This window comes from Mus musculus, chromosome 9, assembly GCF_000001635.26.
Source record: "Mus musculus strain C57BL/6J chromosome 9, GRCm38.p6 C57BL/6J".
In the NCBI taxonomy this organism is placed as follows: domain Eukaryota; kingdom Metazoa; phylum Chordata; class Mammalia; order Rodentia; family Muridae; genus Mus; species Mus musculus.
In genome coordinates, this window is record NC_000075.6 from 73,967,650 (window position 1) to 73,990,693 (window position 23,044).

General features: G+C 40.2%; 1 protein-coding gene across 7 annotated transcripts in view; it reads right to left on the reverse strand.

The window, feature by feature from the left end:
• The window catches only part of Unc13c (unc-13 homolog C), a 528,734-nt gene that overhangs the window by 488,228 nt on the left and 17,462 nt on the right, over positions 1–23,044 (reverse strand). For 3 of the 7 annotated variants that reach the window (XM_006510934.4, XM_006510932.4, XM_006510928.4), the window contains exon 1: positions 845–1,592. The exons of 1 other annotated variant lie outside the window; for it this stretch is intronic. The gene's annotated coding sequence lies outside the window, so the exon portion shown is untranslated. Of the gene's footprint in view, positions 1–98; positions 679–844; positions 1,593–23,044 lie in introns of those variants that run through there. 3 more of the 7 variants (XM_030244179.1, NM_001081153.2, XM_006510929.4) reach the window with 3 other exon arrangements.

A 23,044-nucleotide genomic window follows, 5' to 3' on the forward strand; every position in this document is an offset into this window, starting at 1 on the left:
AAAAATGGCAAAATTCTTTCCTTAGGGACATTTCATTTATGAACTCCAAAGCACGGAAGCTTTTTAAAAACTCACAGTTCTGCACATTCTCCACCCACCTCTTTCATGTTGTTCTCTAAAGCCCTCACGGGAAAGATGAAATTCGGCTTTGTCACTTCACCCAGGTATGACTCTTGCTGGGTCTTTCTCTTTATTATACAAGTATGCTGATGACGTAATTGCAGAAGTTCGTTCTACTCATGTAGCTGGGTCTTGGTTGGGATTTTTTTTTTTTAAAGACTGCCTCCTTCTGTGTCATGGAACAGTTGTAAAACAGAGCCAAGCAACCTCACTTCTTAATAGTAAATCTTTATGATCATCACCCAAGGGACTGGTCCAGCTCTGGATAGGCAGAACCATCCCAAAGCTCAGCTGACCCCAGACCTGAGGCTCAGCTGCACACCTTTAGGTGACACCAACACCAGGCTTGGCTTTTAACCCTTTCCTAGAAGCGCCCAACTTTTAAATCTCTTTGACTTTCATTTTCACCCATTCCCAAACCTTAAGGGACTGAAGAGAACCCCCGACTCTTAGCCCAACCTTGTTTGCTCCTATGCAGTAATTCCCCTGAAAGTTGACTGCAAACTAAGCAAACAGTTATCATGCTGCATTCAAAACCATGATTTCCAATAAATCATAATTGATTATGAGCCTAGAAAAGCAAGCTTTTACAGGGGTATCCCCTATATGGATAGAACCGCACTGTGATTCAAAAGTGCGGAGAGAAAGAACCATTGGGGTGGGAAACAGACAGAGGCTAAGATTCATGCAGATGAAGCAGCTCAGCGAGGTAAAGAAAACATACCTGAGGGATTCTCCTTCTAAAAACGCACACAGGCCAGCTGGGTTGTTGTTCCCCTCCTTTGAGGGTAGATGTATTTTCCGTCCAGGAATCCCCCTTGCAATTGTGTTCCTAGGCTCTTTTCCTTTATTCCAGCCACAGATAGTTGCAGGAGGCGCAGGCAGCGTTCCTGCGCCCGCCCAGACTCAAGTGCAGCCGGGCATGCCTTTGCTCAGGAACCCGGCTTGCGCGCTGCTCTTATCAATTCTATCGCGCTCCCTGGGTAGCCTCCAAAGCAATTTTACAACTTAGCTGCTGGCAGGAATCTGCCTTTCACTCCTCTCCTTGCCAGATTCCTTGGGCGGCTCATTTCTCAGCCCTTTCTCTAAGAAGGCAAAATGGGATCCCTCTCCTTGTTGTTGTCCTGGCTCACCCACAATTGACAGTGCAGAGCAGCAGCCGAGGAGTGTGTGCTGGGAACTTCACACAGCGGCTGCAGCCCGGGATCCTCCGATTGCAGCAGAGACCTGAGCTCCTAGCCTCCTCCCTTGGAGTCCAGGCTCCCTCTGCTGCGCCAGCTGCATAGAGCCACTCTAAGAGAAGGCTCCTCAGCCCGGATCCCTAAGAGATGCTCTGCTGCCAGGTGTGGTCATCACGACTTAAGCACACCTCACTAGCAGGGTCACGGCTTCCTGCTGGGGAAATGAATGGATGTGGATGCCAGGTGTTGCCTTCATCCCTGGGTAGGGGAGGTGGGGATATAGGGGTGGGGGCGGGGGCCGTGGGGATCATAGGTGACCACCATAGGGCCAATTTTGCTACTTGCATTAGTAAAACAGATAATTATTAAATTAATCATGGTATTTAATAATAATTATTATTTCACATGCTATTGACTGTGTTTGGAATCACACAAAGTCCACTGTCTAGTCTGGCAAGATACCCTTAACAGAACCCTTTTTTTTTAAAGAGGGAGGCAATACCTTGGCCTTCTCTCCCAGCAGGGTTGTTTTTTGTTGTTATTGTTGGGTTGTTGTTGTTGGGTTTTTTTTGTAAGCAGTTGTAAATATGAAGGTTGATCCCTCAATAATTAGGATTAGACACACATACACTTATCAAAGTAGGCAATAGAGAAACATGAATGCTCAAAGGATTTTCTTTCTCCTGCAATAATGTCTTCCAGATCTGGCTGAGAATTGAATGGGGCTTGCTTTTCCTTTTAGCTTAGCTGAGTAGAGGAGGTGGGGGGAGTAACCACTCCTACTTTCCATCAATTAAGCATTTTTTAATCCTCTAACCCTCCTGTTGAAACAAATATAAAACGTACTGCATCTTAAAATAGAGCCTTAAAGAAGCTCAAGTCTGGGAATAATTTGTAGGCTTTAAGCTGCATCTGGTGTTCTGGCTTACTTATTTTATTTCCTTTGCTTTGTAGAAAATGAGAGGATGGGGGCTGGAGATATGGTTCAGCCCCTCCCCATATATATATAAAGCATTGACCATATAAGCACGGGGATACAAGTTTACACCCCTGGCATCTTTATACCAAGAATGGATGGTGCACGCGCGCGCACACACACACACACACACACACACACACACACACACACGAGCGATAATTGAATGGTATTTTCCCAATCAGGAAATCCTATCAACTAGTGGCTAAGATAGAATCAGATGCACAAAGTGTGCATCTGACTTATAAGCCATTATTTCAGCCCATGTAAGGATAGGAATAGGAATGTCAATTTTAGAGATGACACTCCCATCAACATGTGAGATGCAGCAGCAGCAGTGAACACACCCAGTGAAGCCCATTTAAACAGTTTTGGATACAACTTGTATAAAAAGGCCCATTCCAGGGCTGAGGACATGGCAGTCAGTAAAACGGTTGGTTGCTGTGCAAGTTTAAGGCCCTGAACACAGATGCCTAGAGTCCATGCAGAAGGCCTGCACAGGTGGTTTAGTCTTCTAATCCCATCAATGACAAGCTAGAAGGTGGAGAGACAGAAGAATACCTGGAGCTCACTGGCCAGTGGGCCTAATCTACTTGGTGGAGTTCCAGACCACTGAGAAACCCTACCTCAAACAAAATGCAGAAATCATCTGAGGAATGACCCCCAAGGTTGTCCTCTGACATACGAACAGATACAGACACCCACTCACAGCCACACATACACAAACACACGTAAACATACACACAGATACACATCATACGTATTCTTCCTACCAACTATAACAACCAGTCAATAACATTATGTGATTTGAAAACAAATATTCCCCAATTTGACACAGTATTTATGCCAGATCTTGGCAGGTGGCCCTCTCTATTCCTAGCTCCTCAGCCTCACGGTTAGCTTCATAGCGGCACAGCTTCCCCAACCTGCTGCTTAAGAGCCTGTTAATGGACACAAGCAGCTGCTCAAGGTCTAATGAACCGCATAAGGGGCAAACACTGGGGCATTGTATTCTCCGCCATCGGAACTCACCAGAGAGGCCACAGGACAAAGCTCTGCTGCCCTCGGCTGTAAGCGCTTGAGAGCAACAAGGGAAAACTGGTGAGCTCTAACAGTGCATGACAGGGCAAAACCTGACTTTTTAATGTCTACTCATCCAAGCTTGACGAGGCATTGTTTCGAAGGATGTCCTTCAGCACGAAGGAGGAAACTGTCCTTATGACTTTTCCTTTGTGTACAAGAACCAAACCAAAGTGCTGCAGTTACACCGAGCCAAGAGCACTCAGCACCCAGAATAATGCAAAGGATGCCTGTCCTCAGCCAGTTGTGACATGATGCTGCTCAGTGTTTAAACCTGCAGAAGGAAGTAGAAGATGATGCTGACTGCGTGTGGTCTACGACAGAGTGTGCATGCAGGTGCTGTGAAGAGCTCTGAGAAATAACTACACTGCAACTTGACCCTGACAGGATGCAGAACCAGAGTGGTAACTATCAGTTTTAGGGCGTGGGAGGAAGTAGGATTGGGAGCTGCAGCAAACCTGGTGCATAAACCCTGATTAAGGATCATGATGCTGGTCCTAGATCAAAATAGAAATGGTTCTGAGCTCTACACGTGGAAAAGTCATGTATTTGGAGGACACGGGTTGGAAACAAACTACAGCATATATGCAAAGAGTGGGGGAGCTCCTTGTCTTTAGTGGTCTGCATCGATACCAAACTCCCAAGCAAAACTTCCTTGGCCCTCCCTGGGTAGTTTCCACCTGCAGAATGTCTCCTCTAAATAACACGTAACAAGGATCAGAGGACAATGTGCGTTCCAAATCCACACTGTGCCTTGCAGGACCTGGGGAAAGTTAAATTAAATACTACTGCAGGACAGGAAATGACTAACTGCCAGGCAACCCCTTGACATTTAACAGGGACATACCCCCAAACTTACCAGAAGATTGATTTGATAGAAGAGCTGTTTCTTCTCTCAAGAGTCTGGCAGTAATTTTAGGAACAAATCCTTTAAGGTATCAACCACTTCTCATCTCCTAAGACGTGCTGGTCCAAGTGGTTGGTAATTTTTTTGGTATGTTTTTGGAAGGCGAAAGACAAGAAGACGCCTCATTATGAGTTATTTCTTATTAGCAATAAAACTTCCCTAAATCAAAAAGGGAAAGACCCTTCTCTCCTGGTTACCTGAAATATTGATTTCATTGTGGAATCTGTTGATTGATGGTGGAACAAGAGACTGAACCACAGATCTCACACAGGCTCTGCATGGAGCTGTGCCTCTAAGGCAGAGACCTGGTAAGTTGCCTAGGCTATTTCTGAATTTGTGGTCCTCCTGCTTCAGCTTCCCAAATACTTGGGATTACAGGCATGGATTTACATGATTCAGCCCAGCTTAACAGAGGAAGCACCAATAGACCCTGTGTAACTGAGCCAACCCTTCAGCTTTCTAGAAGACTCTACTCTCCAGTTGGGTAACAATAAACCAATTGTCGTTGCTAAATATTAGAAAACGAACTATTCCCATATAACCAATCCTCAAGGCCAGATGGCAGTATTTGGTGTCTACACAAATGAATGTGCAAAAATGATTTATTACCAAGATGATTGAGGGAAAAAGCAATTGTAAAAGAGGAAGTTGATGTTTCTAGCTCTAAGCCAGTGAATAATGTAGAGAAAAATAAATGACCTGGAAGAACTGACTGAAAAGGCATAATTTTAAAAGATTTACTTCATGTAAGTAGCATGGTGGCAATTAACACATACATTAAATTCTGTTCTTGGCGCTTTCCCAAGAGAGTCTGGATCATTTCACAAGTGATCTCTGAGCAGAATTGGGAGTGTAACTGCAGAGCTGGAGTCAAAAAGGAGAGCGACTCCATTTCGCTATCATTCTTGGTTTTCTGACTCTGAGCCAAGCGAGTAGCCACATCCCGAGGATATTCAAACAGCCCAGAAGGAAGTGACTAGCCAGGAAATAAGGCCTCTGACAACAGCTGGGCCGAAATGGGAATCTCCTCCCCATAGACTCCATGTTGAAACTTGACCACCTAACTAAACATGGTCCAGGTGACTGCAGCCCTGACTGAAAAGCTCTGTGACCTCTGAGCTTAATATCCCATTGTGCAATGCTTGCTAGAAAGTAAATAAACAAACCTTTATAAGTTCCCTCCTATGAATCATTGTTTTAAAACTTGTAAATTTTGCCATCTATAAAATGTCCTCTTCCAGAACACTTCTGCTTGGAGAACAGTCGTTGAACATTGAGTATTGGTCTTTAGATAGTTAATACTACTTGGTTGACTGCAACTAGACTTTTGGTCCAGAACACTGCTGGGTGTTTAGTAATAGCATCTGAGTTTTTAAAAGGACATCACCAAGTTAAAAACTTGGGCTCTCGTTGATCCAGGAAACTGGCTGTTAAATGAGCTATGAAATAGTTGGGGGTTGGTTTCCAGTTTGGCTCTATACATCTTCCTGACATGGGTTGTATTTGTTAACCTCTCTAAGCTTAGCTGTTCTAAGCTTAAAGCAAAATGAAAACAAAAACGATCACTATTATTAATCCCCTTGCTAGTGCCTGTAATGAGATGATTTCTGTCAGGCAACATTGATGGCCTGTAGGAGTATTCAACAAACAATGGCTAATCATGTTCTTATGTTCCAGCCAAATCTCACTGCCCCTTCTGCTTTCTATATGTAATTATGGTACAGTCAGGAGCCAATTTAATATTTGATGTCTGAATTCAAATAAATTTGAGGTAGCAGGTGGAGTCCTTTTTCTTTCACAGTGCTGGTGTTTCCCACGTGCTCATCACCATTGGCATAACTTTACTTAGCCTCGGTTTCCTGAGTTTGAATGTACCATAGACTCAGTTGTGTGTTCTCTTTTAGGTTATCCATGGAGTTTTTTCAAGTACAAATTTCATTTTACTATGGCAAAAATAAAAATTATCTTTTTTCCCCATCTAGGCTAGTTATAATCAGTTCTTCATTTTGCTACTAAAATAACCCAAGATTTTCTTTTATTATATATTTCTGAAACCAGAAAATCTATTCTAATTAATTTGTTCTAATCAAACTAACTAAGACTCTATTTTTAGTCTTTTATGTTATCATAGTTTTTTCTCAGACTTCAGGCTAAATCCCACAGAAGTGCTTGAAAGTAATTGGTGCATCTTTGGGTGGAATCAAACCATGAAACTACAATGAAGTCATTCACATACCTTCAAACTCAATCTATTCCTTACTACTAGTTACTGCAAGTGATAATTTGAAAGAGATCCTCCAGCTCCCAAAATAAGAGAAATATCAAATTTATATTACATACAGATTATTCAAAATAATTTCTATATAGTCTAATTAAGAGTGCAGCTTTCTCATGTGCTGCCTGGCACTGCCATCAGAAAAGGATAGTGTAAATTTTAATCCTCAGTCTTAACTACAATTGCATTCTCAGAAGGATTCCATCCATGATACACACTGAAACAACAGGGGCATTTGAATGACTTTACTATGATCTCCATATTTAGGTCAACATCTCACCTAGTAAGTTCTTCCCTTGAGAGAATTGTCTCTTAGTTCTCAATTTTACCCAAGAGTCTCTCTTTTTCAACAGTAATGTCAAGACTCTCCCCCAACCCCTGTAAAAAAACTACTACTCGTCTCCTGCAAGATAGTTGTGCTTCTGTCCTGAGCTTGGAAAAAGTGTGATTCAAGGAAGGAGGATTGGTATTAGGACTGAAGGTCAAGTTTTGAAGGTTCCTTTCTAGCATTTCTGCTTGTGAGCATCCTGAGTGTTGGGACTGGGATTCTTCATCTAAAAATACCTGGGTTGAATTAAACACATGTGATAGCTCTACAGGCAATGGACTCAAGTCCATCATAAAACCCCTTAATCTGAAAGAGATCAAAGCCTTCAACAAGTGGTGGTGAAACAAACCAACCTGAAACTTTAAGTCTGATTTCTTCTTAAGGGTAAACCAATCTTCCCAGCTACTGTAATGTTACTGATTCAATGACTTGAGGATTGAAAGACCTCATGAGTTAAAGGAGCACACTCTAGGTTGATAAGATGGCTCTTGATGTGCTCAAAGAACTGAGAACTTCATCTGAATCTCTCCTGGATGCCTTAGCTATCAGGAGCTTTGTGTTTTGTTTTGCATCACTTTCAGCACTACTCCTAGAAAAAAATCTATAATTTTAATGGTTTTAGATTTGTTCATGAGATGTCTCTGGAGTGGAAATTTGGCATTCTTGGAAATAAGGTTCATCTATAAACCTAGCTATTTTTTCAGGAAGGAAAGGAATCAATGTCTCAAGTAAAAATTCGACAAAATGAAAGATAAATAGTCCCAGGGTTTTCCTTTCTTCCAAAATGAGTGGTGATTTCTCTTTCTTTCTTTGAAGATTAAAGCATGAAACCATGGATAGTATTAGGCATTAAGTTTTGCTTTTTTTTATACACTCTTTACTCTTCTGTAGGTTCTTTTTATGATAGTAATCAATGTCTAGAAAACATAAGAACAACTGTGATTACAACATAAACTATAATAATCAACTAAAGTGGACAAAGGATTCAAGTAGATATTTCTGCAAAGATACAAAGACAGCCAATAATCATATGAAAGTATATTGAATAGGATTAATTAGCAAAGTGAAAATCAGAACAGTGGGTGAGATGTGGTTGTCTGTGCCTTTAATCCTGGCCCTCGGGAAACAGGCAGGCAGATCTCATTGAATTTGAGACCAGCCTAGTCTACATAAGAAGTTCTAGGATAGCCATGTCCATACACTGAGATCTCCTCTCACACAAACAAACAAACAAACAAACAAAACCTCAAACTACCAACAAAAACAAATAGAAAACCAAAACAAGAAAATATAAACGTTTACATATTAGAATAACTCCCCAAAGAAATTAGCCAAAACAAAGGGCTGACAAAGATGTGAAGAAATTGGAACTCTGTTAATAGATATGAAAAACTGCGCAGCTGTGATGACACCCAGCAGCAAAGGCTGTCAAAAATTAAAGTCAGAATTAACATGTGACCCCAAAAATCCAATTTCTGAATATGTATAAAAAATGTAATCTAGATGTCATCTAGATGGGTGACTGTAGTGTCTGTCACCCATGGCCACAGTATCTGCAACCTGGATAAAACATGAGGATCTCATGCTTAGTGGGATGGAGCAGACACAAACTAACAACTCTGTATAGTTGGGGGTTCCACTAGAAAGCTCAGGAACCAGATGCTTGGGAATAAATGCAAGACCCTCTTCTTGAAGATTCAACTGTAGTTCAGTGGGTCAATAGGAAGGAGAACATAGGTTAAAGAGATACATGGAATTCAGGTGAGTGAGGAAAGTCTACTGTGCCTTCAGTGGCATTTGACTCAGCTTACCTTGGCTCTTTTAAATTACTAATGGTAATCTCATTTGGGTCATCTGAGGTATAATCCCAAGTCAGTGTCCCAAAGGGATCAGCTGTAAAGAAATTGGACAAATGTATTTCCTCCGTGGGTTTTCTGTCCTCCAGAGGAATTTTGTTTGTGGGTGGGGCCGTTGCTTGTAGCATACCATCAGCAAATTGGTCTATTTTGCTTAGTGGACCTCTGGGTAGATTAGGTATTCACTGTAGCAGAACTGCCATGTCACTGACATTGCAGCAGGCACAGCAAGAGAGCTTGTGCCTCCTAGTCCCAAATGTCAGGGACAGGGGTTTAGAATGTAGGTTGGATGGTTAGCTCCTTTGCAGCTTATCAGAGTTTCCTGTCCTGATTGGGTGTACTAATGCGCCTCTGTTGCTTGGATTTGATATTGTTCCTTTGTAGAATTCCATTACCTTGTTAGCGTATTTGTGAATTGCAAGTGCTTTTTCTTACACGTCCCTCTTAGTCTCATGGGCAGCAGAATAACTCTCATTAATGTAAAAGTGTCATGCTGCCCACAGCCACTCCGAAAGTGATGACAGGGTGTTTGGGAAGAATCTTCATTCGAAATAGTTTATTTTTGGTAGGATTAATCACTAGTATATGAGACACAGGCATGATGCTTGCCAATCTCCCAAACTGTTTCAAAGAAGGCATCTACTTCTGAATGGAGACCCTGGCTTGTTTTAATTTTTAAATGATGTTTATCTCTGTGTGAGTATGTACATTTAAGTATGGGTACCTGATGAGGCAGAAGAAGGCATTAGATTCCTTGGGCTGAAACTACAGATAGTTGTGAACCACCCCATGTGGTTGCTTATCTTCAGTAAGAGCAGCAAGCATGCTAAACCACTGAGGCATCTTCTCTATCCATCCCTCTCAAGACTCTGACTTCTTACCAAAGAATGAACCTCTACTCTTTTCTCTCTCCAACAAAATAGATAATCAAGGAACATTTGACACTTAGCATCCCTGCACATCTGGCTTGAGCAACTAAATGTTTGTGATCATCTCAGTTGTATCACATCCTGATGGCTGGTGGATGCTTTGGTGAATAAGAATGGATCTGAAGGTAAAACTTCCGTGGATCAAAAAGGAGAAGATTCCCAAGGGTCCTCGCAAGAGACCAACCTTATGAAAGTATATTAAGCCCTTCCTTGTCCTTTGTGATTTGTAGCCTGAGTGCAGACTTTCAAGACAGGCTCCACCTCCCTTGACCAGTTTAGGAAGGAAGAAACTGCAATAAATTAAAAATAATCCCAGCCCCATTTTGCAAGCTCACCTACAAGGCACAGCAATAATTGCCTAATTTCTTATCACATGGTCTCATCTTACTGTCAATATGAATAAAATCAACTGAGCTTAAATAATCTTCTCCCATCCTTTGAAGGCGATTGAACGCATGATCTGTGAGATATTTGGAAACTGGGCTTGCTTGGAAGCTTTTAGTATCTTTTTTTTGAAGTAATAGTCCATACATGATGCCAAAAGACAATAATCAATTTACCCAGGTCAGTTCCAGCTTCCAGACAATCAGTGAGTCCACAGTGCAATCCGAGATGGTCTTTGCATCACAAGGCTGAGCTTTCTGATCCGAACACAACTCTCTCTAAGGAGTACACTAAAATTAAGAAATTCAAAAGATCATTCATGATCTAGACCAGGATGAGTTTGTGAAATTGCTCCTTTGTAAACAGGCGAAGGCACTCCTTCTCCACATATGCTTATCTTTGTGAGAAACTGTCTTGAGTGATTCAAGAAATAATCTGTAGAGTGGGTCAGGGGAAGTGGGAGAGCAAAGCCAGTCACCCGCAGACAACTCATGAAAGTACTTGACAGGATTTCTGACAAGAGCAAGATACAAAGGGCAGCTACAAGACCACAGTATCTGAATTTATAGAGAATGGAAGGAGGAACCAGCAAGGGAAAACTTGAGCCACGTTAGCCCCAAGTTAACAAAAACCTCTGGAAAGCAGGGAAAATTGCAATTAATGCTTTAGTCCAGGAGTGTGTGTGTGTGTGTGTGTGTGTGTGTGTGTGTGTGTGTGATGTACTAAATAATTATATGTTTTTAAATGTATATATTTTGTTCAATTTAGATATATAGATACATACATAGATAATAAATAGACAGTCAGATAAAAGAATGCATTCAAATTACATGCAAAGTTATTAAGAGAAAAAAGAGGGTACAGTAATATCACACACACAAAAACATAAAGACAAGCTCACAACAAAAGAGTTTTTAAAAACTATACCTACTATTTCAAATTCAGGTTAAATTTCTTTAAGAAATGAAAATAAAATACAATATAATACATAAACTCAAATTGAAAGACTAGAAACTGGCAGAATTCATAGGAATTATAAATAAAAGCAACATCAATTCAGAAAAGAAAGGATAGAGTTTACAAAAATCACAGCATATTAGAAAAAATTAAATAAAACATTTAAATGGAAAATACAGAAAATGGTTAATGGCAGCTCTGGAAGCCAGGCAAAGGAAACTTATCAAATGGAAACTCTAAAGAAGAAGGAGATATTGACATTTCAATTCATGGGAAGTTTACTGAAATCTAAAACAAAACACAAAGGGTTTGAAAGACCTTGCGAGAGAACACACTGCATGCCTGGGAATATCAAAGCATCACCATGGGTCTCTCCAGGCCTCTGGACAGCTAGAGAAAAGAGTGAGTTCTTGATAAAGGAAAACAAACAAACAAACAAACAAAATGAAACACTAAGATCTTCAGATTTTTGACAATATTTATGCCCAAAGGCAAGAAAATCGCAGCATTATTATAGCTACTCAAAGAAAATATGGCTTTGGCCTCATCTGACCTGACCTCGGAGGATTACAAACAGAACCAGCTTTAAATATACAGACTGCTAGGCAAATGCTTCTTGCAGTCTTTTCCAGGGGACTATACTGTAAAACTTCAGACGCCAATGTTATGAGGACACACTGGGATGAGAACTCGACACTCTGATCTGATGGCTGTCCATAACACAAGAAGGAGAAGTGGCCAGATATCACGTGTCTTCTGATTAGAACACAGAGCTGCCTGTGATATAGTCAAAGAATACTGAAGTTGAGTCCAACCCAGTGGCGGAAACTGCTACTTGAGTCACAGAAAAGTTAGCTGATAGAAAATGTGTAGGCATCGGCTTAGTGAAAACCCAGAACGTGGGGACTTTATATACCATATGGCCTGGCAAGGTCCTTCAAAAACATTTCAGGAGAGACAGAGATGGAGAGACAAAAGACAGAGATGAGAAACATAGACAAATCGGCAGGGGTTGAGGGAAGGATATGAATAAGAGGTAAGGGGAAACAAGATAGAAGTACACTTAGAGAATAGACAACAGAAATTATCTGAAATCTCATTAAGAGAGATAGGACCATCATGATGAGATGCAGGATATTTAGGCATTAGATGATCATTTAAAGATTATAGTATCAATGCTGATTATGAAATAATTATGTATTCAAATGAATATTTAGGGATTATAGAATCATTGCTGATTATGAAGTAATTGTGTAGAAAGTAGTATTAAACAATGACACATTTTTTAATGCACACTGATTTGCTAGTGAAATAATAGTTGCAGTTTGCTTTCAAATTAGCCCAGGCTACAGAGAAGAAAAGAAAGGTGTTATATGGATGTTGGGTTGATAATCTTGAAAAACCTCATGAGTCTTTAGTAGGCACCTGGGACATCCTTATAATAAGCTGCCTGCTTCCTGTGTGTGTCATACTGCATACAATAAATCCATTTATCTTGTGCCTGTGATTGTAAGGCACAGGTATTTCTAAGCCTTTATAAATATAAATCATCTGCAGTTCATTAGGAGACTCTAAGAAGAAAGCTTATCTCATTAACATCGTCTTCCTGGAAAGTTGTGCTTTCCTACCTTAAAGACGGTACATCCGGGGAACAGAACAGAGCCCAGGCCATCTCAGCACTTAAAAGATCAGAGACTGGCTGGGGCGATGGTTCAGTCAGTGAAGTGCTTGCTGTACAAGCAAGAGGACCTGAGTTTGACACCCCAGCGTTGGGCAAGCAGAAACAGGGGGATTCCTAGGGCTCATTGACTAACCAGGCTAGCAAAATCTATGAATTCCAGGTTTAGTGATAGGCTCTATCTAAAATAAATAAGGTGGTCAGAGATAGACATACAACATTGTTCTGTAGTCTGCATACACACGAACATGCAAACATACATATACATGCACATAACCTTCACAGGCACACATGAGCACACACACAGAGAAGAAAAAAAATCAAGAGACTATTTCTAAATACTGCCAAGACATGACTGAGTGCCTGATGCAGTTTAACAAGCCTCTCATACACAAATCTTGCTGACTATGCCATGACAGCTACAGCGTTAAGAACCAGTGTGTATCTAACATTGAGAAGGATGAGTTTTGCAAGATTTCTCCACAGAAATCACGGCAACTCAGAAAGTGTCTAAGCATGTCTTATACATAGCTGATTTCAGTTGACAGCATGGCTTCAGGCCACGGACAACATCCCTCCGGGGACAGCAGCTCCTGTCACCACCTTAAGGTGCCAATGGGCAAAGACATTTTGCCGAGATACAATTCCTACCATGTCCCTCAGATAATTTCCTTTTCTTTTTCCATACGGCATCTTATAGACTGCCTTTAACAATGAAGGTACAATCTTGGCCAAGGGTGACAGATTTCTGGATTAGATGGATGGGTGGGGGGAGTGTTTCTTCTTTTAGGTGGATTTAAACATCTTGGGATTGCACATGATCATCATTGCAGACTCTTCATTACTCGGATGCATTGTATGTCCTTGGAGAATGAGAATTGTGTGCCTTGAGAAGGAAGGAAGCCAGTATAACGCTTCTCACAGAGAAAGGAGGAGCTCCCTAGAAGCCACACTGTTTGGCTGAGTGACATTTTTCAACTTACACTTCCTGCAGGGCTTGAGATATGGCACCTCTGCTAAGAGTCCCGGTTACTCTTCCAGAGAATCCAGGCTCAGTTCCCAGCAGTACATGGTGACTCACAAACTGTGTGCAGCTCTAGCTCCAGGGGATCTGATGCCCTCTTCTGTCCCTCATTAGTACCAGGCATGTACCCCTTGCACTTTTACACACATAGACTAATTACTCATACATATTAAATAAAAGGAAATAAATCTTCAAAATATGCATTCCACAGAGTCTTGGAATTTAGAGAAATAGAGCAATCACGCAAACTTTTCCTAGTAACTAGAGGGGCTCCCTTGCTAAATTGTTGGTGTGCTGCAAAAGCCCATTTACCAAGCTGTTTGATTTAAAAGTCCTTTGATATACTGGGTTGTAGGTATAAATAGACAACCTCCCTCACAAGATTTATCCGTACTTATCCTTACCATGACACCCTGGCTCTCTCCTCAAACTGTACATTGTGTTTTGCTCAACCAAGCTCAGATCCCCAAGCCTCCCAATCTATATCCACTGGCTCAAGACTGAATCTCTCTACAGATGAACCTCTTTCAGTTCATCCTGTCTTAGCCACGAGAAAGGGTTAGGCTTACAGTATCCTTCAGAGAAGCAAGCATACATCTATCCCATGGGGATATATTTTAAGTTCTCGAAATAAACATAAGTATAGGTTTTCTGTTATATAGAGATAATTTATTGATATTACAACCAGACTTCTTTTGTTGAAAAAGAAAGAAAACTTTTAGCCCAGGAAAGACAGCCAGATACAATGCAATGAACTAACTTTTGCACTGAGTCCAGCCTTCCTAGTTCATCAGTAGATTCTGCAGGCTGAGTCTTTCCCAACTCATGCCACTGGGATATATGTGCCAGATGGACACACAGAAACTGTCTTCCCCTGCTGGAGTCGAAGTTATGTTTCTGGACATAAAATTATCCACCCTATTTTATTTCTAGTCCCAAGTGAAGCAATCAGTTTCCCCAACAATTTCTTAGCCGTTTTCAGTCTGTGAGCTTCAGCTACTGGCTCCTTCTTTTTGCAGACTCAACTCTACTGTCTGAATGAGCATCACCGCCCCCCTCCCCAAGTCTTTTACCCTTATGCTGCAGGGTCTTCCTGTGATAAGGTGTCATGAATCCACTCTCAGCAAGGTTATTGCAGTAAGTGTTGTTGCTTTCTGAACGCATATTCTTACCTAGGATTTGTAATAAGACATATATATATATATATTAAAACAAAATCTTTAATGGGGGCTTGCATACAGTGCATCTATAACCATAATGGTGGGAAACATGGAAACAGGCAGGCAGGAAGGCATTGTCCAGGAGCAGTAGCTGGGGCTTAGTTAGTCTCTCTCTCTCTCTGTCTCTCTCCCCCCCATCTTTCTCCCTGTAGCTCATGGATAGCATGCCATCTTCTAGAGTTATCTCTGCAGTACCCTGAGGTAGGGACCACCCTTCACCTCCCAGCTCACCAATGAAACTGATGCTTGTAGACATCAAGATGTCACTCATGCATGGTGCCATACATCTCCCACAGGCTCAAACCCAGGAAGGCTGGACACAATGCAAAAAATAGTCAGTTCATTGTATCATGGCTAGCTGCCTTTCCTGAGATAAAAATTCTTTTCTTTCTTTTTCAACAAAAGAAGTCTGGTTGTTATATCAACGAATTATGAAGATAGCATCTGAGGGTCTCTATGTCACAGAAAACCTATATGCACGTTCATTTTGAGAACTTAAAATATATCCCCTCGGGGTGGGTGTGTGCTTGCCACTCTGAAAACCATTGTAAACCTAATCCTTTCTCATGGCTAAAGCCTGCCCCCTGCTGGTAAATCTAATTGGTGCTCCTGATTGAAATCCTGTCCTCGGCCGCATGGATGATTCTGATCCATGAATGGCATAAGCCATTGGAATACAAGAACAAATGAAACTAATGAAATAAGCCTGATACAGAAAGACAAGGGCTGCGTGGTGTTGCTCAGATGTGGAATCTAAGAAATCTGAACTCAGAACTAGAGATTAAAATGGTGATCATCAAGCACTAGGAACATTGGTGGGAAAAAAAATACAAAAAAAAAAAGCTCAAGAAATTTGTTTTATAGCTTGACTGCAGCAAGAATTGTATTTTATTATTGATAATTAGCATAGGTTAAGTGTAAAGTGGTCTCTCGACAAAAATTACAGTTGTGCCAGGCAAAGTGTATTGTTTCCCGGCCAGACTTAACCACTCTGCACTATGCGTGAATAGTCATATCTGGATTGCATGCAGCGGCACATGGATCATTTCAGAATCACCACAGATACCAACATCTTCATTTCATAAAAATAGCATGGGTCAGTATTTCATAGGTCCCATGCTCATCTGATGTGAGTAAGCTTTATTTTAAAGCATCTCTCTGGTTGACTTACTACACCTCACACAACATAGATGATATTGAAACAGGCATCATATTGTGTTGCTTATGGGATATTGAGGAGAAGGGGTAAGATGTTGGTATAGATGCATTTTCTTATTTTTCCTCTCAAATATTTGTGATTATTGTATATATTCACAGTTGGTGGTACTTTGAATTCACGAGTGTGGAATCTTTGGATTGGAGAATTGTCTATACTAAATAACATCATGTTGAGTTTGCCACATGTAAACAATTTTGTGTGTCAAGTCAGTTAACATACAGGGACACACTTTCTCCAAGGTCAGATCTATAGAGTGGAGTCATTGAAACATAACTCACATTTGTTCTTGTATTTGAATGAGAATGAACCCCTATAGGCTCATATATTTGAATGGTTTGTGTCTAGTTATTTGAGAAGGATTAGGAGGTGTGGCCTTGTTGATGGAGGTGGGATCAGATGTGAACTCTCAGGGATCAAATGTGTACTTCTCCAGTCATGCCTGTCTGCATGCTTTTATGTTTCTTGCCACGATGGTCATGGACTCACCCTCTGCAACTATAAGTTGCAATTAAATGATTTACTTTATAAGTTTCATTGACCATGGTGGCTCCTTGCAGCAACAGAAAAATAAAAAGAAAAGAAAAGAAAAGAAAAGGAGAGGAGAGGAGAGGAGAGGAGAGGAGAGGAGAGGAGAGAAGAGAAGAGAAGAGAAGAGAAGAGAAGAGAAGAGAAGAGAAGAGAAGAGAAGAGAAGAGAAGAGAAAAGAAAAGCCAGTTCTTTTGAATATAAGCTTTCTGATAGCCACAAGACAATGTTGGAAAGTGCAATACCAAGAAAGACACAAGTACACTTGTTACGTGTTCCTTCCAAACAGGTGTGAGGCCTAAGGACTTGGAGTTGCATTATGTACAAGTGAGTGCTGGCAGGTTGTGACCATGTGGTTCTTAAAAGGGCAGAGGATGACACTGCCATTCCATCAGATGAAAGAACTAATTAAAGCAGAAGGTTCACGTCTGTAATTACATTTTATATCTGAAGGGGAAAAAGACACTAAAAGCCTTGACATTTGCTGCAAGCTATGCTCCTCTCCTCTTTAATGATGTGGGATGTTCCTTTGCAGCCAGCTGCCAATAAGGCATAGAAGAAAGACCCCAGTAAGTTAGCTTACCTGCTTTCTGACACAGAGAATTGTCACTGAGAGCCACATCTTCCACTGGAGCTAAGAGTAGCATGTTTGTGGTTTGACATCCCTACACAATCAAACTTGTCCCTTGTGTGTGTGTGTGTGTGTGTGTGTGTGTGTGTGTGTGTGTGTATTTGAAAATAATTCCAAGCTCACTTGAAAATAATAATAACTTCATAATGAGAAAGAGAATATATAAAATCTCAATTAACACAACATGGTTAGTATATTAAAATTGCAATAGCTGAAAATTATTACCAAAGTAGTATCATTAAATCCATGCTCTGAATTTTATTTTTCAAAGAGAGGTGCATCTGTTAGTCTGATGTTTTCATTAAAGTTGTCAGTGTGGAAAAATAAAATTCATTAAGCTAGAAAATGGTTGCACTTTGTCCAGTATTAGCAAAAAAAATTTAATGAAAATATCAGCCCAAATCTAATTTACCAATGTATCAATGTCAGAGATTAAAATAATATAAGCTTTCTACATCCAGATTCCTAAGTTTCTCAAGGGAGAAAACAATAAAGGGTTGTCTCCTAGGGAATCTACAGTTCAGTATTCCACTGACTCCTAAACTTTGAAGACTTAAACAGAAAAGTCTAAAAGCATTTAAGAAAAATGATATATGGTATGAAAGAGTGTGATGGCCCCCATGCTTGATATCGGGTTGGAGAGTAGGTTTCTCATGCTGCTGATCCAGGGAAAGGATTTGCAAATACAAGTACTTGGGCAGACATTTCAGCCGGTGGATTACCTCGTGTATATGGAAGACAGAAACTAGAGAAAAGCTGTTTATTTGGGGAGGGGAATATCTATTTTGTTAGGGCAGTAATATCACCAAAGATAAAAATCACCCTTCATCTTAGATACTCGTATACACTAATTGGCTGAACATATTTTCAACCACCTCACTTTTCTCTGCTTTTACTGTTAAGAAAATGAAGGCTTTGGGATGATAGACCGAGCTTCTAAACTGTAAGCCCCTGCCTGCTGCTCGTAGCAACTGTGCACAGTGACTCTAAAGCCCTAAAGTGCTGGACTAGACCATCCTTCACCATAAAGTTAAGGTCTTCTCTAGTCCTCTGAAAACAGGGTCCTTTCCCAGGAATGGAAGGTGGGGCTTCCTAAAGAAGGGGTAACAATGGAAACTGAGAAGTTTAAGATGTAGCCTGAACAGATCTCTCAGCTATCGATGTTTCATTGCCTGAGGTGACCTTGAGAGTTTTAGGGAATCTTTCAGCTGCAAAGAATCTTCAGGCATGCAGAACAGGCTCAGGTACTATAAAAACCCAAACACTTAATCAGAATGTAGATTTTTAAAGATCTGATAATTATATAAGGAACATATTAGATGTCTGAACACATACTATAAACACATTTTAAAATGTTATTTTATAATTTATCACTTAAAATTATGTTTAATATTTTAGTGATGGCTTTAGCTGGTTATGTAACACATGCAACTAGAAAGATCATATTTGGGGGAAAAATTCAACAAGAATGTGTCAAGAAGATGAAGGCCAATAAGTGGATCATGAAGAAAACAAAAGTAGCAAATGTGATTTCATGGAAAGTCTGGTATATTAGGATTGACAAATGCACTATCAAAAAATTGGCTACTCTTGTGTACTGACAAACTTATGCTCTACCCTCCAAAGACAAATCCACATGGCAGTAAGCCTGTCAGAGTGACTGGCTGCTATTGAATAACCAATCTCTCATTTCTAGACCACATTCTTACTTCACATTGGCATAGCATAAGCTCATAATTCTAAATGAGAAATTGTACTGGCATTAGTTGATAGATACATTCTAAGACCTAGCCTTGGGCCTTTGATTTCAAAAGCCTTTCATTAAATGGTGGAGTAATGTTCTTCAAAGTTGAGCTGAACTTTAAACAAGACAAAAGTTACAATTTCTCAAAGAATAATAACATCCAGTTCCATCCCTGAAATCCTGTAGAATCCAAGGTACCATTTAGAGAAAAGAAATAGTATTATTGTGCTCTGATTTTGGTTAACCTGCTAGAGTCATATAAGGCTCTTACACAATGTTTAAAAACATAAGTCAGACATTATACAAATAAATAAACTAAGATTTAGAGACCTTACTTCTTTGCCATTTGTGGTTTCATTTCCCACTGATGAAATACCCTGACTAAAGCAACTTAAGGGAGGAAGGAAAAATGTATTTGGTTCACAATTCCAGGTTATAGTCCATCATTGTTGGTAGTCAAGGTGGAAGGAATTTGAAGCAGTCATGCATATTATACCCATAGTCAAGAGCATAGAGAAAAAAATGCTCATGGGGTTAGTATAAGCTCTTTGCTCTGCCTTTACACAATTCAAAAACCCAAACCTAGGAAATGGTGCTGCCCACAGTGGGTGACCCTCTCATGTTAATTAGCCAGACAAATAATTTTTTCACAGGCATACCTATAAGTCAACCTAGTCTAGACAATGATTTATTAACACTCTTTCCCCAGATGATCCTGCATTGGGGTCAAGTTGATAAACCCGAGGTTTTAATCATTAAACCACCTAAGAACACACTAAGATGAAACTGAGCCTCCAGTTTCTATGAGAAACGGAACAAAATGACAAAGTCCTCAGATGTTTTGTGCCTTCTGGGTGCCCAGAGGAATTCAGGGTAACAGAGTGATTTCATTGCTCTCTTTAAATATAAACTGTAAAGTTTCTAAAACAGAAAAAAAATAATATATATCCAGAGAGCCCCAAATGCTCCCTTTTAGCAACTCTGCCCCGTTTATTAAAATGTCATGAGTTTTTTTTTTTCTTTTAAAACATAGTTTGTAAAGATTTACTTTTTTGGTCTTATTTCATTACAATGGTATCAAGCTCAGATATTGCAATAAACTCCATGGGGAAAACGTAAATAGAAATTCACTTTATGAAAAAAGACCATATGATGTATTCTAGTTAACATGATCTCCTGTGTATATAGTTGAGTCTCTCACTCTACTATGGCACCTCATCTGTTTTTCACCATGAAACTTAATTCACAAACATTTCCATCCAAATTGCCAAGTAGCATGGCAAACAATAAATGATCACACCCAGAAAAATCTTCATTTGACTCCACCCCTATCCCAACCCCCCAACCCCCACCAACCAAATCAAACAGAGACTTACAAAACTGAGCAAGCTAGAAGATTAGGAATACCAGCAGCAGGCATTTGAGCTAACTTGGCCAACTAATATGGACACCAGCAAGGATAGGTCAGAAGGCAGAAGCATCCACAAAATCCTGGAATGAGATTAGAGGCCCTGGCATGGTGATATAGCTCTAAGTGCCCCAGACCTCCACCTCTTTATCACTAAGTTGGAATTCAAGGCTTTCTACCTTCCCTTGGAGTGTGTACTCTGCCCCAGTGAAAGCAAAACTGGTTGAATATAAACAGGGCACATGTGTTTATATTCACTGGCAGTGAAAGAAACAAGAACAAGGAGAATCATCTAAGTCTAGCACTTATATGAAACCCTGATGTTGAGCCTGTCTGATACCTTAATTGAGAAAATGCCTCCATCAGACTGTAGAAAAGTCTATAGGATATATTCTTGATTAGTGATTGATGTAGGAGGACCCAGCTAAATGTAGGTGGTGCTACCCTTGGGAAGGTGATTCTGGGGTATATGCAAAAGTAGGCATAGCAAGCTATGGAGAACAAACTACTAAGTAGCATTCCTCCATGGCTATTGCTTTAGTTCCTGTCTCCAGGTTCCTACCTTAAATTCTTGCCCTGACCTCCCCTTTTGATGGATTATAACTATAAGTTGAAATAGCCCCTTTCTTTCTCAAATTGCTTTGGGTCATGGTCTTTATCACAGCAATAGGAAGCAAACTAATTCAGGAAGCAATATTTGGAGAAGAAAGATATTGCAATATATCTCTAGAATGCCCTCAAATGGGGTTACTCTGACTCTGTGCACTTGAATGACGTTCTTCCAACTATTTTAGAGCAAGGGTGAAGCAAGAGAATTGGGTGGTAAGAACTGCCTAAAATTCACTTTGGCTCAACAGCTATTGTTCAAAAATGTCTTTATAGTCTCATGCTCCTAATTTAAATGAAATACATACTTCATCCCCATTGAACAGTTTGCCAGTTTAAAGTTCTTTGAGAAGGACAAACAACATTTTTCTTCATCTACCTCCTTTAACAAAACAAACTGTTTGAACCAAGGTCTAATTATCACTATGGTTTGCTTCATAACAAGATGTTTATTGATGCCTCTTTCTCACTGGAGCAGGGCTTCTCGACTTTCCTAATGCTGTACCCTTTAATGCAATTCCTCATGTTGTGATGAACCCCAACTATAATTTTTCTGCTATTTCATAACTGTAATTTTGCTATTGTTATGAATCCTTAATGTAAATATCTGGTATGCAGGATATCTATGACCCTTGTTGGGGTCATGACCCACAGGCTGAGAACCACTGCATTAGACCTAGAGTTTTGAGCAAACAGGAGTGTCCTGTTTGGTAAATTTACAGACTCAATAATCTTCTCACTCCTTCAGCTTCCAACTTTATCCCAATTCATATACTCATTTTATTCTCAATATGTCAACATACACAGTGGCAGTCTCAATGTCCTTTATCCCAGTAGCATCATCAAAAACACCCCATCTTTATCACTCAAGCTCACTTAAAGCATCATTACACAATAGTTAATAACTTTGATCAAGGTGGTACACATCTATTTTTGATCACAGAGCATTCCAAGCACTGTAAGCATTGAACCTGTGCTTAATCTATAACCTTTCCTTGACATTCATTTATGCACGGATGGGTTTGTAAGGTCAGGATGTACATGGATGTGAAGACCAGAGGAAAACCTTGGGTGTTATTCCTCAGGTATTGTCTATCTTCTTTTTGAGACAGCCTCTCATTGTCTGGAACAGTCTAATTTTTCTGGGCTGGTTAGCGAATGAGCCCCAGTGATCTACCTGTCGTTGTCTCCCTAGAACTGAGATTACAAGCTACTACACCTGATTCATATCCTCAGTTCTCTACTATATTCTTCAATGGATAAATCTAATTACAGAGACTAGCATGGGGTGTGACAAGATGGGAAAGGGAATGTGCTGCTACTGACTAGGCACTTACAGCCTCTGGATCCTTGAAACCTAGCGCATCCCTTCCTCATGGGACTCTACTTCCCTGTGGTTGTAGGAAACTGCTGCCAACATGACATCATGCTTGCTCCAAACTTTTACAAAATATTCTCTCGGTGTATCTAGATGTCCTGAGGCTGGGATTCCAGCAGCCTGTTACTCTGTGTTTCAGCCAAATATCTTTGCTCCCATCACCACAGCATTTTAGGTTCAGTGGGTTCAATTTTCCCTGTTTCCTATTTCCTTTCATTGAAATAAAATAACAGGAATACAGCAGCTGAAAGGTCATGCATGCTTCTTAATACTTAATACTCCTAGAATTATGCATTACCTCAATTCATGAGATGCTCAATATATAAAATTGCTTACAGATTTATCTTTTTTCATTATGGCTTTTCTTCTAGCACGGATGAAAACATATGCATATGTACACATTTCTTAGAAAATTCATCCCCTTGATATGTAGATAGGAAGGCAGAAATCCTCAAATGCAATTCAGCACCATTGTCTGTGCTGCACAGACACTAGAGGCAATTAAAGATATTATTTAAATAATTCATATTCATAGATCCATTTCAAATTTATTTGCATTTACGTGGACCAATATTTTGACTCATTTGTGACTGGATATATATTCATAAATAATAGTAT